This window comes from Nerophis ophidion, linkage group LG16, assembly GCF_033978795.1.
Source record: "Nerophis ophidion isolate RoL-2023_Sa linkage group LG16, RoL_Noph_v1.0, whole genome shotgun sequence".
NCBI lineage: Eukaryota > Metazoa > Chordata > Actinopteri > Syngnathiformes > Syngnathidae > Nerophis > Nerophis ophidion.
In genome coordinates this window covers 161,693-168,714 of record NC_084626.1, presented here as the reverse complement: position 1 = coordinate 168,714, position 7,022 = coordinate 161,693, and positions in this window count along the sequence as shown.

Sequence of the window (7,022 nt, the reverse complement as noted above, 5' to 3'; positions counted from 1 at the left end):
AAAACAAAATTTTCGCAAAAAAGTCAATTTCTGCCTCTTTGAACTGAAATTTGACCCCCTTAAAATGCTTCAAAACTCACCAAACTTGGCACACACATCAGGACTGGCAAACATTGCGATCTAGTGAAAAAAACAAACCTTTAAACTCAAAATTGCGCTCTATTGCAATTTTTGAATAAAATACAGAAAAAACTGCTCCTAGGAAGAGGAAACAGATCAAACTGCTTGTAACTTCTGGTAGGAATGTCAGACAGACATGAAACAAAAACCTCAATGTAGGTCTCACTTGGACCTACATTTTGATGATTGGCATCTTTCAGTTAAAATCAACAGGAAGTTGGCAATTACCCCTTCAAAATAAAAGTTTTGTAAAAAGCCGTCACCTTTTTCCAGACAAAACTGCTTGTAACTTCCGTTAGGAATGTCGTAGGGACATGAAACAAAAACCTCTATGTAGGTCTGACTTAGACCTACATTTCCATCAAACACTTCTATACCTAAAATCAACAGGAAGTTGACAAAAACCCCTTCAAAACAAAATATTTGCAAAAAATGCCTTTTTTGCCTCTTTGAACTGATATTTGACCCCCTTAAAATGCTTCAAAGTGCCAGTTAAAGCTATACTATGCCAAGCGAAAGCCATTTATCAACAACATCCAGAAACACCAATCTGTAATTTGACCCCCTTAACATGCTTCAAAACTCACCAAATTTTACACACACATCAGGACTGGTGAAAATTGCCATCCAATAAAAAAACAAACCCCAAGAATGAAAATTGTGCTCTAGCTCCCCCTAGGAAAAATAACTGACAAAACTGCTTGTAAATTCTGTTAGGAATGTCATAGAGTGATGAAACAAAAACTTCTATGGAGGTCTGATTAAGATCGGGACTCGGGACACGGCGGCGGCGGCGGCGGACCCGACCAACGCTGCTTGCAGCTTTAATTATTATTATTCCGCAACTTTGAACCCTAATTTGACCCACTGACCATGCTCCAAAACTCACCAAATTTGGCACACACATCGGTAAGGCTTGGCAAAAACACATATTAAGCAACCAAACCCCAAAAATGAAAAATGCGCGCTAGCGCCCCCTACGAAAAAAAAAAAACAGACTGCTTGTAACTTCCGTTAGGAATGTCGTAAAGACATGGAACAAAAACCTCTATGTAGGTCTGACTTAGACCTAGATTCCCCATTAGAAATGCCTATACCTAAAATCAACAGAAATTTGGCAAAAACCCATTCAAAGCAAAATTTTCGCTAAAAAATGCTATTTTTGCCCCTTTGAGCTGTAATTTGACCCCCTTAACATGCTTCAAAACTCACCAAACTTGGAAGACACATCAGGACTGGCAGAAATTGCAATCTAATGAAAAAAAAAAAAAAAAAAACTCAAAATTGCGCTTTAGCGCAATTTTTCAATAAAACACAGAAAAAACTGCTTCCAGGAAGAAACCACAGACAAAACTGCTTGTAACTTCGGGTAGGAATGCCGGAAAGACATGAAACAAAAACTTCTATGTAGGTCTCACTTAGACCTACATTTTAATAATTGACAGCTAGCAGAAAAAATCAACAGGAAGTTGGCAATTACCCCTTCAAAATAAAAGTTTGGTGAAAACCCGTCACCTTTCTTCAAAAGTTATCTCCTCTGAGCGCGTTTGTCGTTTCGGCTTCAAACTCGCTCAGGAGAGACTTTGAACCCTTCTGATTAAAAGTATAGATCAAAGTTGTGATAAGTTTTCAGGTTTTGATTTTACGCGCCTTCAAAGAACCCCTGCGCAAATTTTCCAAAAAAATATCATTTTTACCTCTTTGAGCTGTAATTTGACCCCCTTAAAATGCTTCAAAACTCACCAAACTTGGCACACACATCAGGACTGGCAACAATTGCGAGCTAATGAAAAAACCAAACCCCAAAACTCAAAATTGTGCTCTAGCGCCCCCTATGAATACAACACAGACAATACCCTAATTTGACCCTCTTAACATGCTTCAAAACTCACCAAATTTGACACACACATTGGTATGGAGCGGCAGACCAACATATTAGGTAACCAAACCCCAAAAATGAAAATTGCGCGCTAGCGCCCCCTAGGAAGATACAAAAAACAGACTGCTTGTAACTTCCGTTAGGAATGTCGTAGAGACATGAAACAAAAACCTCTGTGTAGGTCTGACTTAGACCTACATTTTGATAATTGGCATCTTTCAGTTAAAATCAACAGGAAGTTGCCAATTACCCCTTCAAAATAAAAGTTTTGTAAAAAGCCGTCTCCTTTTTCCAGACAAAACTGCTTGTAACTTCTGTTAGGAATGTCGTAGAGTGATGAAACAAAAACTTCTATGTAGGTCTGACTAAGATCGGGACTCGGGACACGGCAGCGGCGGCGGCGGCCAACGGCGGACCCGACCAACGCTGCTTGCAGCTTTAATTATTATTATTATTTTTCCGCAACTTTGAACCCTAATTTGACCCACTGACCATGCTCCAAAACTCACCAAATTTGGCACACACATCGGTAAGGCTTGCCAAAAACACGTATTAAGCAACCAAACCCCAAAAATGAAAAATGCGCGCTAGCGCCCCCTACGAAAAAAAAAAAACAGACTGCTTGTAACTTCCGTTAGGAATGTCGTAAAGACATGGAACAAAAACCTCTATGTAGGTCTGACTTAGACCTAGATTCCCCATTAGAAATGCCTATACCTAAAATCAACAGAAATTTGGCAAAAACCCATTCAAAGCAAAATTTTCGCTAAAAAATGCTATTTTTGCCCCTTTGAGCTGTAATTTGACCCCCTTAACATGCTTCAAAACTCACCAAACTTGGCAGACACATCAGGACTGGCAGAAATTGCAATCTAATGAAAAAAAAAAAATAAAAAAACTCAAAATTGCGCTTAAGCGCAATTTTTCAATAAAACACAGAAAAAACTGCTTCCAGGAAGAAAACACAGACAAAACTGCTTGTAACTTCGGGTAGGAATGCCGGAAAGACATGAAACAAAAACTTCTATGTAGGTCTCACTTAGACCTACATTTTAATAATTGACAGCTAGCAGAAAAAATCAACAGGAAGTTGGCAATTACCCCTTCAAAATAAAAGTTTTGTGAAAACCCGTCACCTTTCTTCAAAAGTTATCTCCTCTGAGCGCGTTTGTCGTTTCGGCTTCAAACTCGCTCAGGAGAGAGTTTGGACCCTTCTGATTAAAAGTATAGATCAAAGTTGTGATAAGTTTTCAGGTTTTGATTTTACGCGCCTTCAAAGAACCCCTGCGCAAATTTTCCAAAAAAATATCATTTTTACCTCTTTGAGCTGTAATTTGACCCCCTTAAAATGCTTCAAAACTCACCAAATTTGACACACACATCGGTATGGAGCGGCAGACCAACATATTAGGTAACCAAACCCCAAAAATGAAAATTGCGCGCTAGCGCCCCCTAGGAAGATACAAAAAACAGACTGCTTGTAACTTCCGTTAGGAATGTCGTAGAGACATGAAACAAAAACCTCTGTGTAGGTCTGACTTAGACCTACATTTTGATAATTGGCATCTTTCAGTTAAAATCAACAGGAAGTTGCCAAGTACCCCTTCAAAATAAAAGTTTTGTAAAAAGCCGTCACCTTTTTCCAGACAAAACTGCTTGTAACTTCTGTTAGGAATGTCGTAGAGTGATGAAACAAAAACTTCTATGTAGGTCTGACTAAGATCGGGACTCGGGACACGGCGGCGGCGGCGGCCAACGGCGGACCCGACCAACGCTGCTTGCAGCTTTAATTAGGGTCCGCCCTGCAATGGCAAAGGACATCCATGTCCTTTGCCATGCAAGGACCCTATTGAATCTGTAACGTTTCTTATTATTATTAGGGTCCGCCCTGCCAGCAAAGGACTCCATGTCCTTTGCCCTGGCAAGGACCCTATTGAATCTGTAACGTTTCTTATTATTAGGGTCCGCCCTGCCAGCAAAGGACATCCATGTCCTTTGCTAAGGCAAGGACCCTATTGAATCTGCTGCGTTTTATTATTATTCTTTATTATTCCGCCGCCGTTTCCAGCTGAAATTTGACCCACTTAACATGCTTCAAAACTCACCATATTTGACACACACATCAGGATCTGCGAAAATTGCCATCTAATAAAAAAACCGAGCACTAAAAATCAAAATTGCGCGCTAGCGCCCCCTAGGAAGAAACAAAAAACGGACTGCTTGTAACTTCCATTAGGAATGTCGTAGAGACTTGAAACAAAAACCTATATGAAGGTCTGACTTAGATGAACATTTCCAATAAAAATGTTCTATACCTAAAATCAACAGGAAGTTGGCAAAAACGCCTTCAAAGCAAAATTTTCGCAAAAAATGCTATTTTTGCCTCTTTGAGCTGTAATTTGACCCCCTTAAAATGCTTCAAAACTCACCAAACTTGGCACACACCTCAGGACTGGCAGAAATTGCGATCTAATGAAAATAAAAAATAATAAAACTCAAAATTGCGCTCTAGCGCAATTTTTGAATAAAACACAGAAAAAACTGCTCCTAGGAAGAGAAAACAGACAAAACTGCTTGTAACTTCCAGTAGGAATGTCGGACAGACATGAAACAAAAACTTCTAGGTAGGTCTGACTTAGACCTACATTTCGATAATTTACATCCTTCGGCAAAAATCAACAGGAAGTTAAAAATTGCCCCTTCAAAATAAAAGTTTTGTGAAAACCCGTCACCTTTTTCAAATCGACACTTCTCCCAGTGCGTTTGTCGTTTCGGCTTCAAACTCGCACAGGAGAGAGTTTGGACACTTCTGATTAAAAGTATAGATCAAAGTTTTGATTACTGCTCCGGTTTGGATTTTACGCGCCTTCAAAAAACCCCTGCGCAACTTTTCCTAAAAAATGACGTTTTTGACTCTTTGAGCTGTAATTTCACCCACTTAAAATGCTTCAAAGTGCTAGTTAAAGCTCTGTTATGCAGACCGAAAGCCATTTATCAACAACATCCAGAATCGCCAATCTGTAATTTCACCCCTTTAACATGCTTCAAAACTCACCAAATTTTACACACATATCAGGACTGGCAAAAACTGCCATCTAATAAAAAACCAAACCCCAAAAATCTAAATTGCGCTTAGCGCCCCCTAGGAAAAAACCCAGACAAAACTGCTTGTAACTTCCGTTAGGAATGTCGTAGAGACATGAAACAAAAACTTCTGTGTAGGTCTGACTTAGACCTACATTTCCAATAAAAAACGTCTATACCCAAAATCAACAGAAATTTTGCAAAAACTCATTCAAAGCAAAATTTTCGCCAAAAAATGCTATTTTTGCCTCTTTGAGCTGCAATTTGACCCCCTTAAAATGCTTCAAAGTGCAAGTTAAAGCTATACAATGCCAGGCGAAAGCCATTTATCAACAACATCCAGAAACGCAAATCTGTAATTTGACCCCCTTAACATGCTTCAAAACTCACCAAATTTTACACACACATCAGGACTGGTGAAAATTGCCATCCAATAAAAAAACCAAACCCCAAAAATGAAAATTGTATTCTAGCGCCCCCTAGGAAAATAAACTGATAAAACTGCTTGTAAATTCTGTTAGGAATGTCGTAGAGTGATGAAACAAAAACTTCTATGGAGGTCTGACTAAGATCGGGACTCGGGACACGGGCGGCGGCGGCGGCGGCCAACGGCGGACCCGACCAACGCTGCTTGCAGCTTTAATTATTATTATTAGGGTCCGCCCTGCAATGGCAAAGGACATCCATGTCCTTTGCCATGCAAGGACCCTATTGAATCTGCTGCGTTTTATTAGGGTCCGCCCTGCCAGCAAAGGACTCCATGTCCTTTGCCATGGCAAGGACCCTATTGAATCTGTAGCGTTTTATTATTATTATTGTTTATTCCGCTCCTTCGCACCCTAATTTGACCCCCTGAACATGCTTCAAAACTCACCAAATTTGACACACACGTTGGTACGGTGGGCCTTCCCAACTTATTAAGCAACCAAACCCCAAAAATAAAAATTGCGCGCTAGCGCCCCCTAGGAAGAAAAAAAAAACAGACAGCTTGTAACTTCCGCTAGCAATGTCGTAGAGACATGAAACAAAAACCTCTATGTAGGGCTGACTTAGACCTAGATTTCATAATTGTACCTTCTGGGGCAAAAATCAACAAAAATTTTGCAAAAAACCCATTCAAAGCAAATTTTTCGCAAAAAAATGCTATTTTTGCCTCTTTGAGCTGTAATTTGACCCCCTTAAAATGCTTCAAAACTCACCCAAACTTGGCACACACATCTGGACTGGCAGAAATTGCGTTCTAATGAAAAAAAAAAAAAAAAAATCAAAAAATGCGCTCTAGCGCAATTTTTTAATAAAACACAGAAAAAACTGCTCCGAGGAAGAATACACAAACAAAATTGCTTGTAACTTCCAGTAGGAATGCCGGAAAGACATGAAACAAAAACTTCTATGAAGGTCTCACTTAGACCTACATTTTAATAATTGACAGCCTGCAGAAAAAATCAACAGGAAGTTGTCAATTACCCCTTCAAAATAAAAGTTTTGTGAAAACCCGTCACCTTTCTTCAAAAGTTATCTCCTCTGAGCGCGTTTGTCGTTTCGGCTTCAAACTCGCACAGGAGAGAGTTTGGACCCTTCTGAATAAAAGTATAGATCAAAGTTTTGATAAGTTTTAAGGTTTTGATTTTACGCGCCTTCAAAGACGCCTTGCGCAAAGTTTCATAAAATATGTAATTTTTGTCTCTTTGAGCTGTAATTTGACCCCCTTAAAATGCTTCAAAACTCACCAAACTTGGCACACACATCAGGACTGGCAACAATTACGAGCTAATAAAAAAACCAAAGCCCAAAACTCAAAATTGTGCTCTAGCGCCCCCTAGGAATACAACACAGACAAACTGCTCCTAGGAAGAAAACAAAGACAAAACTGCTTGTAACTTCCGGTAGGAATGTCGTAGAGACATGAAACAAAAACCACTATGTAGGTCTGACTTAG